This window comes from Panthera pardus, unplaced genomic scaffold (assembly GCF_024362965.1).
Source record: "Panthera pardus isolate Hobbes unplaced genomic scaffold, ASM2436296v1 HiC_scaffold_25, whole genome shotgun sequence".
Classification (NCBI taxonomy): Eukaryota; Metazoa; Chordata; class Mammalia; order Carnivora; family Felidae; genus Panthera; species Panthera pardus.
Window position 1 is genome coordinate 32,185,296 of NW_026526821.1, and position 11,541 is coordinate 32,196,836.

General features: G+C 41.5%; 1 protein-coding gene across 1 annotated transcript in view; it reads left to right on the forward strand.

Moving 5' to 3' along the window:
- Positions 1–7,890, forward strand: part of MCM8 (minichromosome maintenance 8 homologous recombination repair factor) — a 57,599-nt gene extending 49,709 nt beyond the window's left edge. Inside the window, exon 20 of the mRNA XM_053890420.1 lies at positions 7,782–7,890. The gene's annotated coding sequence lies outside the window, so the exon portion shown is untranslated. The remainder of the gene's footprint in view (positions 1–7,781) is intronic.
- The last annotated feature ends 3,651 nt before the right edge of the window (positions 7,891–11,541 follow it).

The following is an 11,541-nucleotide window of genomic DNA, read 5'->3' on the forward strand; positions in this document are numbered from 1 at the left end:
AACCCGGGTGCTTCCCCATGTGGCCCTTTGTGGCATATGCCCCCTTCTCTTGGTAAATGTAATTAATGCTTTCAAAGACAATTGTCTCGTGTCTGTCAGCTTACCATGCCCAGTTAAGACAAATCCCAGGTACAAATTTTAGAATAGAAGCACAAAAACAGCAAGAAAACATTACATCATGAAAAGTTTTTAAAATAAGAGACTAACATATTCATGACAAAAAACCTAAATCTAAGTATGTCATAATAATAAATGCAAATGGGCTCAACTCACCTGCTGAAACTAAAAGACTTTCAGATGGGTTCACAAACTCTTATATGCAAGATACACCTAAAACAAATGTCACGTGTTGCTTGTGAGCTGATGTTAATCCCGGGAAACTCAGAATACCACTGTAGATTATAGCTGGGTGAATGGGGGGGGGGGGGGTGGTGTGGAGCTCTGGGGAGCAGCTAATAGCTGTTTAGTAAACAAAACGATGCCTTCTACATTTGCCCCATGTTCATACTGTCCCCTGAAATCCCACTGCTCTCATGTTCCTCACTCACTCTGCTTCAGCCCCATTTGGTCTCTTTGCTGGTTCTAGAATATGCCAGGCACATTTCCTATCTTTAGGGTCTTTGCACATGCTGTTTCTGCCATCCAGTTTGCTTTTCCACCAGAGAGCCACATGGCTCATCTTCCCAACTAGCTTTGGGTCATTACTCAAATGTCAGTCTTTTAGTGACATCTTTCCTGGACACTTTAAAACTGCACTCCCCCCACCCTAATTTCCTTCCCTACTGTGTTTCTCTGTAGCAATCAACACGAAATAACATACTATGTAACTTACTCATCTTTATGTCTGTTTCCTTAGTCCCAGCTAGATTGTAAACTCCATAGGGATGGGAAATTTTTACTACTATCTTCACTGTTAAATCCCCTGTTCCTATAACAGTACCTGGCATGTGAAAGGCACACAGTAGATATTTTCTGAATGAACGTCAGTCTGGTGAAGAGGCATGTGAATGAGCTTCTCAGAATGTGCTCTGGGTATGAGAATATTTGTGTCCATGTGAATGCTCACTAAAGGAACTTCATAATTAAATGGATGTCACCTACTCCATGAACATCAGCAGCTAGTCTATTTCTCTAGCCCCCCCCCCCCCCCCCAGTCCTTGCTCAATGAGTTCATGAACAAAGTGACCATGAGGCCAAGGTTGGCAGTTCAGCTTGCTCTCTCACCAAGCCTAAACTTCCCCTCACCAAGACTGGCACAGACGATCACCATTGCTGTGTATCTAATTTGCCAGTGGAGGCACCTATCCTGAAACAACACAGTACGGTGTTTCAGGGGGACTAGCTTGTTGTTTGGTGAGAGATCAATTTACGCTGGGCCCCGAGGGGGCAGCTATTTGTTTTCACTGGAGGGGAGAAGGGAGCTTATTTTGGATATCTGCCCTTCCTGCCTTGTTTCTTTCAGCAATGCTATATGTGAATTTACTCAGCTTATTCACCTTCATGATATCCCATGTAATATTACTTCTCATGAAGACATTTTACAACTGAAGAAGTAAGGCAATGGGTTGAAGTTCATATGCTGTCTTTACTATGTACCCCATTAGCCAAAAGCATCTGGCCTAGAGAACATTAGAATGGACAACAGCGATTCAGTTATGGTGCCAGATAGGTGACAATACCTTGCAAGTCTGGGATCTTCTCTGAGCTAGTGACTCCTATATGATTCTGTTTCTCCTGTAGCCAGGATACACAGGCCTAGGAAAGAAGGTGTGAGCGTTGTATCTTATCACTGTTAGTGAAGCCCAATTTTTAGCAGCTAGAGGTCTTCCAAAGGAGGCATACTTTTTTTTTTTTTTTTAATGTTTACTTTTGAAAGAGAGAGAGTACAAGCAGGGGAGGGGCAGAGAGGGAGGGAGACACAGAATCCGAGGCAGGCTCCAGGCTCTGAGCTGTCAGCACAGAGCCCGACACGGGCTTGAACTCACAGACCAAGAAATCATGACCTAAGCCAATGCTTAACCAATTGAGCTACCTAGGCGCCCCAAAGGAGGCATACTTCTATCAGAGGACATAGCAATGGCTCCATTGAACTGGAGGCTGAGACTGCCGCCTAAACATTCTGGGCTCTTAACACCTGTGAAGTAGAAAACAGAGGGTTACTGGGGTTGCACCCAATAATGAGGGGAAACTGGGTCACTCCTACAAATGGGGGCCTGGAGGACATTTCTGAAACTGAAGAGAATCTTCCCACGTTCACATCCACCAGTAAAAGAAAAGGTCATGGAAGGCTACAGGCAGGATCTCTAAAGGCTCAGACTCCTCAGGAATGAAGCTTTGAGTCACTCTGCAAGGTAAAGAATCCAGACCAGCTGAGATGCTGACTGAGCAAAAAGGGAGTAAGGAATGGGAATGGAGGGAAGATAGTTCTAAACATTAACTAGAACTTCATGACCAGCTGGGGAAAGGCCTGTATCTGTACATTAACCACTTTGCTTTCCCTCCCTCTTATTTTCCTCTAGTGGTTTAAGTGGACTGTTAATAATCAGCTTGATAATTTAGTCTTTGGGACAGAGGTTATCAAGGTGAGAATGTAGCTGAAACAGAAGAGGAATGAATAAGCATCACGCTGTCAGTGACACCTTAATAAATAACACTTCTTTTATAAAGGTGGGAAATCTGGGTCTTGCATCAACGTGTTATAGTTGCTATGGTTATACACAAGTCTATGAATGGGTAGAGTTTTGAATGTGCATATTACCGAGCCAAAGAGGTAAAGGTCATGAACACAGTGATTTGATACCCAACCTTCATTCCACCCTCCTCCTAGTGTGCCTTCCTGTCATTCAGAGACTAGAAAGCAATGAAACATTTCCCAAACCCCTTTTGCTGCTAAAGTTCTGATTGTGAGTAGGATTGCCCTGATTAGCTGTCCTGTGTGAGAGCGGGAAGGTGGAAGTGAAGAGAGAGCCATCTATCTCCTGCTCGTCATTTTCTGGTGGCACGTGTAGCCAAGGAGACATTTAATTTCTCTGTGAATCCTAGCAGTCTGTAAGCAGCAGCTGTGGTGTGATGGTAGCAGCTCCGATTCTCCCCCTTTCTCACTGTCGTGGGTTAAACTAAGCTCCCATGCCAAGCCAAACCTGCAGCTTTTCTCTAGGAGTCAGTTCTGGAGACCCAGCATGGAGCTCCCACTCCTCCAGCCTGACTTTAGGACAAGCACCCAATTCCATTTTGGAATCCTTTTTACTGTGGCTAGAGCGGTTTGTGTTTCCTGCAACTAAACCCTCACTGATGCATCCTTATCCAAAGCAATCCACCCAGATCGTGTGCTATACTTAAAGTTATGAGGTAATAATAATTCCCCAAAGCTGCATGTAAAGTTATGGAGGTAACCATCAGAAGAACTAAACACAGAAAAGCTGTCTCAGGTTTGCTGTGGAGAGTGGGCCTGGGGATGGAAAGTTAGAGCGTACCTATTGATTTCCGTCATCAGCTTTTCTACACAGTGGAATTAGTTACCAGGTGTATATACAGCTTCGATCAAAATAAATGAAAATGTTTAAAAATTGAGCCAGGTTTTGGCATTCAAATAAACTTCTTAGTACACTGACTTGCAAAGTCACTGAATAGTTCACTGAGACTGCAGGACCTCTGTGTTTGCATCCATAAGTGAATAATAATTTCAACAGGCTTTCTCTAGACATCCCCCAAACACTGGAGAGCCCCAAACCTTCTCTTCCCCAGAGACTGTATATTATCTTTACTACTAAAAATGGCCCTCCTTTTTTTTTTTTTTAACTGAGTTGAATCCTCAGCAGCTTTTTTTTTTTTTTAAGTTTATTTATTATTTTTGAGACAGAGAGAGACAGAGCATGAATGGGGGAAGTGGCAGAGAGAGAGGGAGACACAGAATCGGAAGCAGGCTCCAGGCTCTGAGCCATCAGCCCAGAGCCCGACGCGGGGCTCGAACTCACGGACCGCGAGATCGTGACCTGAGCTGAAGTCGGACACTTAACCGACTGAGCACCCAGGCGCCCCAAAATGGCCCTCCTTCTAAGTTCTGAGAAGCGCCTTAGAATACTGTGTTCACATGTTTGGTAGGCAGAGTAATTACCAACCGCCGCCCCCCGCCCCCAAGATCGCCACATCTTAGTCCCCAGAACCTGAGACTATGTTAGCTTACACGGCAAAGGAAAACTAAGGTTGCTAGTCAGCTGACCCTAAAATTGGGAGGTTATCTTAGATTCTTTAGGCAGGCCTGATACAATCACAAAGGACCTTAAAAGTGCCCGAGGGAGGCAGAAGGAGAGTGTCAGGCAGAAGATCTGACTGCAGAAGAAAGGCACAAACAGACACAATACTGTTGGCTTTTAGATTTGGGGGGGGAGGGGGGAGGGACGGGGGCATCAGACAAGGAATATGGGTGAGCTCTAGAATCTCTTGGGAAAAGGCAAGGAGACAACCCTCTAGACAGCAACACAGCCCTGCCAATGCCTTGACGTTTAAAGGCCAGTGAGGCCTGTGTCAGACTCTTGACCTACAGAGCTGTAAGGTAATAAATTTGTGTGAAGGCTCTAAGTAGTGGCAATGTGTTGCAAGAGCAACAGCACACTAATACACCAGCTTATAAATGGTATTCTTTTTTTTTAATGTTTTTATTTTTGAGAGAGAGAAAGAGTATGAGCAGGGAGGGGGAGAGGGGGACACAGAATCCAAAGCAGGCTCCAGGCCCTGAGCTCTCAGCACAGAGCCTGACATGGGGCTTGAACCCACGAACCGCAAGATCATGACCCGAGCCAAAGTCAGATGCCCAACCAACTGAGCCACCTAGGTGTGCCTCTTAGAAATGGTATTCTAACAGTAGGAGCTGAAATCTGATCATGACACTGGAAAACAGCTGGAAGAAAAAAAAAAAGGCAAGTCATGTCAGTCTGCTGTCTCCTGCTCTCTGAATTTTGGAGAATCTCTCCGTGAAAAAGACTTTCAGCTAACATTTCAGTTGTGGAGGTTTTTAACATTTTGTTATTGACACCTCCCCTATGAGACCATAAAATGCTTTTTTTTTTTTTTTTTTTCTAGGCTGTAATTCTGCACCATCAGAATCTACCCAACTAAACAGCAGCTGGACATGAGAGGTTCTTAATAAGGGACTAGACACCTTTCTGGCAGTTCTTAGAGAAAGGTCACATACCTTCACCAAGGCCAAGAATAAAGGGCATTTCTGGGTTGCTAAGTTAATACCTTTAAAAGAAAAGCTAAGGTGATATCCCTGTATTTTTCTCCACCTGATATATGAGATTAGGGGCTGTAGGGAACAAGCACAAGACCAGACCCTTAGGAACATGGCAAAGGGCATAATACCACCTGAGCTCTGAACACAGAGCTGTGAGTGCTGCCTAGTGATTATTACCTAGGGGTTGGTGAGTGGGCCTTTTGGGCTACAAGAATCTCTTAAAATTTTATACAAAATCTGTGTTGCATATTTTTTAATAGCTTTCTCCAGATTCTATAGGAGGTCTGGAAAAGATTCCATGGAAGACACTTTTTTATCTTTTCAGGGCTGACATTCAGATAGTGTGCAATAGTGTAAGTTCTCTGAGAACAGAAACTTGTGCAGATGGCCTAGAATCTAGTACATGACTGGTATGCAATGATGCTCTAAGTATTTGTAGGGAGAAAAAGGAAAGAATACATTTAGTCTAATTTGCCTCCTGGGAAATGGGCTTGGAATTGACAAGAACAGAAGACACAGTGTTGCTTTAGCACCAGAAAACCCATCCCAAGCTCTGGCGGACAGCTCCACAAGTAGACCTTACTTTGGTAATACCTAGTTTTACTGGGTAAAATCTCAGTTTTAATGAAAAAAACGTGAAAAAATATTTCAAAAGGGATCCAGCCCTGTACTTTGCTCATAATAGCAGAAAGGACATAGAAACACAACTGTTTTTATGCTGTCAGTACTGAGCTTCCCAGCCCTGTACTCTCTTATCCTATATATCAGCATGTGCACCAGAGATAAGGTTATTAAACAACCTGATGTAACTGGAAAAATATTAATGCTGAAGTGTATGGAGACAACGGTTTATGAAAATATGAACAGTAATAACTTCAATTCTTAAGGAATATGAGGTATGTGCAGGAAATCAATAGCTGAAGAATATGTACCATATTCAAAACACTAAAAAATAAAATTCTCACACTTGCATTCCATGTGCAATAATTATATGAACTTTATTTTTTTATGTAAGCCCTATGTTGAAAGTGGGGCTTGAACTCATGACGCGCAGATCAAGAGTCACATGCTCTACTGACTGAGCCAGCCGGTATGAACTCCTTTAAAATTAACTGAAGTGCTTAGGATTCTGTGGAGGGAAAAAAAATTATCTTGTGCTCACATTTGAAGGTTTCTCTCAGAAGTAAATCCCTGAAGGAGTCCACAGCATTGGTTTAATTTTTTTCTGGTGGACAGTGGAGGGGATTTATCATTTTCCAAAATTCCGTCACTTGTCCTGAAATGCAAAGGATAGATAATAACATGAAAACAGGGCTCCCTAAGCTACAAAAAAGGAGAACAAGATTCTTAAATTTTTGACAGGAAGGAGGAATGGAATGGAAACTAAAGCAAGTCATACACTAAATAATGTTAAAAAATCCCTCTGTTAACTTTAAAAAAAAAAAGCTTCCCCTGCCCCCTGGATGTATGTTTATTTAACATTTTTGAAAGGAAGTTAAACAGGAATTAAATATGTAAAGTGGATATACTTTGGTCCAGAATTTTCACTTGTGCATCTCTCGTATAGAAATACACACACAGGTGCACAGAATTTTATGTACTAAGATGGTATATTCATATTTGTGAAACATAAACAGTCTAAAAAATCAGGGAGGTGGTTTATATATTATATTCTTATTGTGCAATATTAACTATCTTTTCTTAAATTTAAACCCAAGTTAGTTAACATACAGCGTAATAATGGTTTCAGGAGTAGAATCTAGTGATTCAACACTTAAATATAACACCCAGTGCTCATTCCAACAAGTGCCCTCCTTAATGCCCATCACCCATTTAGCCCATCCCCCCACCCAATAGCCCTCCAGCAACCCTGTTTGCTCTCTGTATTTGAGAGTCTCTTATGGTTTGCCTCTCTCTCTGTTTTTATGTTATTTTTTCTTTCCTTCCCCCGTGTTTATCTGTTGAGTTTCTCAAATTCCACATATAAATGAAATCATATGATATCTTTCTCTGAGTTATTTTGCTTAGTATAATACACTCTAGTTCCATCCACGTTGTTGCAAATGGCAAGATTTCATTCTTTTTGCTCCCCCAGTAGTATTCCATGTATATATATATACCACATCTTCTTTATCCATTCATCAGTTGATGGACATTTGAGCTCTTTCCATAATTTGGCCACTGTCAGTGCTGCTATAAACATTGGGGTGCATGTGCCCCTTTGAATCAGGATTTTTGTTAAAATGTTTATTTTTGAGAGAGAGAGAGAGAGAGAGTGGGGGAAGGGCAGAGAGAGACAGGGGGACAGAGGATCTGAAGCAGGCTCCATGCTGACAGCACAGAGCCCGATGTGGGTTCCACCTCACAAAACTCGAGATCGCAACCTGAGCTGAGGTTGGACACCCAGCCAACTGAGCTACTGAGGCCTCCCTCCCTTTGTTACTTCTAAACAAGTTTATTACTAAGGGAAGTGGGTAAATATATTGAAACTAACCTTTTTTTTACTTCCTTTTTTGTTGATATGTGAGCATTTTTATTTGCTTTACAGGTTCCTACAAGAATGGACCACATAAAAACTCTTAGGTGAAGACTTGATAGTTCACCTATTCTAGTAACATCAGTACTTTTGTGGGAAGGAATGATGGAAAGTTAGCACTAGAAGTTGACCAAAAAAAATGAATAGTTTAGATCTCTCAATAATTTAAAGAGTAATCTAAATTATAGAGTTCAGGTAGAGCTAACCTCTCAAGTCCTGAGGAGGTTGGCCTTACCACTAATTTCCTCTCTTGTGAACGGTGTGTTTTAAATCTAAATCCAATCATTTTATTCCTTCCTACTTAAGGCTATTGGCGTATTTATCACAATGATTTAGACCTGTGCCTTATTTGGGTTACCAGTTACCTCTGGCTTTAGTGTCAATAACAGCAGCTCACTCCTACAAGATTTAACTTGATTCCTAGAGAAAGAATTTCATTTTTCTGGTTCGCTTTAACTTCCAATCATTATTACTCATACAAGATCCATTTGCAAAGCTACGTATTTGCATTATTATTATTATTTTCTTCTGGTCCCAAGAAACAGAAAGTGGCTCAAGTTTAGTGTGTCCCAGACTGAAAAACTTAATATAAGTTAACAAACCTATGCCTCAAGGGGAGAGCAAACATATTTCTAGTCCACCAGTTTATCAGTAGACAGAAAATATTAATATATTTGGGACAGTTCTTTTTTTTTTTTTTTTTTTTCAAAAAGCTTATGTTTCAAATAGAAGTGACAAGTGAGAAAGAATAATTAGGTTGCAGAATTTTCAAAAGCCTAAACACAGGCTCCAGGAATTTTTTTTTAATTAAAAAAATGTATTATTTATTTTTGAGAGAGAGAGAGAGAGAGGACAAGCAGGGGTGGGGCAGAGAGAGACACAGAATCCGAAGCAGGCTCCAGGCTCTGAGCTGTCAGCACAGATCCCGACGTGGGGCCTGAACTCACAGACCGTGAGATCATGACCCGAACTGAAGTTGGAAGCTTAACCAACTGAGCCACCCAGGCACCCCCAGGCTCCAATTTTTAGCAAAGAAGTAATATGTGTTAATATTTAGGAGAGCCAGACCTTCAGTGCTTTGCAGCTTACCAAGGAAAGCATAAAAGTGGCAAGTTACTACTACTCTCTAGGGGCAGGATCTTTATTTTTATAATTCCTTAACAAAGTATCAGTTAAAGGATAAGGAGCCAAATACAGTATAACTGTGATTGCACAATAGATATTATTGGCTGTTAATAGCATTTATGTTTTCAAAGAACTAAAGTACACTGTCAACTGGTTAAATTATCCAAGATTAATTATTTATAATCCTTTTTTTTTCATATTCTTTTGTTCTTTTACTGTTAGCACTTACATGATTGGCTAGAGAAGTTGGGATAAAATACCTGACTAGCATATTTTGTTTGCTTTTTAAAAAAATAATTCTAATAAAAAGGGTAGAGTGATAAAAATGTGAAATTAATTTGAAGCATGAGACCTAGTGTTTACACTTGGATTTTTATTTGTAGATTTGTTACTTTTCTAATTATTTTTTCCCAGTTTTGGGAAAAGGTCCAGTGATAGAGATTCCCAATCCCCTCAGACATGTGAGCTGCCCACTTACTTAATCTTATTGGATAGAAATTAACTATTACAGAATTTATAAAACAGAAAATGAACTTACTACAAACCAAATACTAACTGAAGAGTTTTTAGGTTTCCTCTGCCCTCTTCTAAACTATGTTAGGAAATACATTACACTCTTTACTTACTGTATGTTTTCATAGGCTTCTGCATTTTTTCCATCATTCATCTCAGATTAACCTGTTCATTTATTGACACCTAGAAAATGAAATCAGAGACGGATACCTGGATATGCTCCTGTCTTAAAGTGTTAGGGAGGGGCCCCTGGGTGGCTCAGTCAGTTGAGCCTCTGACTTTTGATTTCGGCTCAGGTCATGATCCCAAAATTGCGCAATGGAGCCCCGAGTTGGGCTCCTTGATAAGAGCAGAGCCTGGCTAAGATTCTCTCCTTCTCTCTATCTCTCTCTCTCCCCTTCTCCCCCGCTCATGGGCTCACTCTGTCTCTCAAAAAAAAAAAAAAAAAAAAAAAAAAAGTTAGGGAAATGAATTGCTAGAAGCACTGTTACTTTTTATTTATTTATTGCTTTGTTTAAAGATTTTAAGGAATCTCTACACCCAACATGGGGCTCAGATTCAACCCCAAGATCAAGAGTTGTACGCTCCACTGACTGAGCCAGCCAGGCACCCCTACTTTTTAGTCCTGTGTATTGAGCTGTCATTGTCAAATGACAAATAAGGCCAAAATGCCAGACACTTTACTGTACTACTTTGCGATAACTTAGCAGGGATATCAGTATTCCATAGTAAAGTTGGCTTTCTTAAAAAAAAAAAAGGAAAAAATATATTAGTTTACTATATTAAAATTTTTTCCAGCTTTATTGAGCTACAATTGACATATAACATTTCATACACTTAACATGATGATTTGAAACAGTATACATTGGGAAATAATTACCACAATAAGAAAAAAGCAAGGCATGCCCTTAGTGCCAACTATTACAGGCAGATGCGGCAGGAACACCGTGGAGGAGAGAGAAGAAAAATCCCAAGAAACAATGAGAAACTGTCTTAAAGTAGGAAGAAGTGGAAAGAGTGAATAAAGACAATTCAGTGGCTGGAAAGACAGGAGAGGCTGAAATACCGCCCACTCCTGCTGGACAGGATTACCCAATGTCTATGAATGAGAACTGTAGGTATATGATTCCAATAGGATTATTTTTTTTAGAAAATTATTTTTACATTGCTAGTACAGTTTAATTTTTCTCTCAACATACATATTTAAACATGTGCATAAGTAATTAAGGATTTCTTTTGATAAATACTCAGATCTACAATGAGTTTCAAATTCAGCTGGTCTTTTCCTTTCCTAGCTGTCTGAAGTAAGAGTTTAAGAACAACTTTAACGTGGGTCTGTCATCACAGACAAGATGGGGGGCGGGGGGAGAGATGGTGACAAGGCGGCAGGAACCATTCAAATCCAATCTGACACAGAACTCAATAAGAAAATAGTTCTGCGACAATGCAATATTAAAAATTAATGTAGAATACTAATCAGTTAACAATGAACAGATTCTTAATTATTTTGGGATATTCCTCTAATAAGCAAGTTTCTTAACTTCTCTAAGCTTAAATTTCCTTATCTGTAAACGTAAAGGTAATGATGAAACCTATTCTGGAGTTGCTGGGAGGGTTAAACGGGAGAATGCACCAGAGCCTAGCTGTAGTAAACACTTTCCTGGTAAACAATTAGTAATTGCCACTATTGGCATTTTCTAATACCCATATTTTTGGCTTATGAGACGCTCAGATAAAGGAAGAGAGCGGGAAACTTGTTTTAATGACTTCTGCACCAGACGCTTCACTGATCTTTAAACCTCCCACGGGGGCCCCCGGAGCGCCGCACACACCTCGGAAGGGCCCTCAAGCCCGGGCGCGCGATGGCTCCGGTGCTCTCGGGCCACATCGGCCGCGCCTTCACCCCGCCCAGCTCGTTCCTGTACTCCCCACCCCACGGCCCTCAGCTCCCGACCTCCGGCGGAGAGACGCCAGCACCGCCCACCGGCCGCTACCTGAAAGCCCACGCTGCCTAACCGCTCTCGCCTCCCGCTGCCGCCGGGGGCGCTGGGAAGCCCAGCGGCGACGGTGTCGCAAAAGCGTCGCGAAGGCGTCCGTCCTTGGCGGCTCCTGGCCACCTGTATAAGCGGAGCGT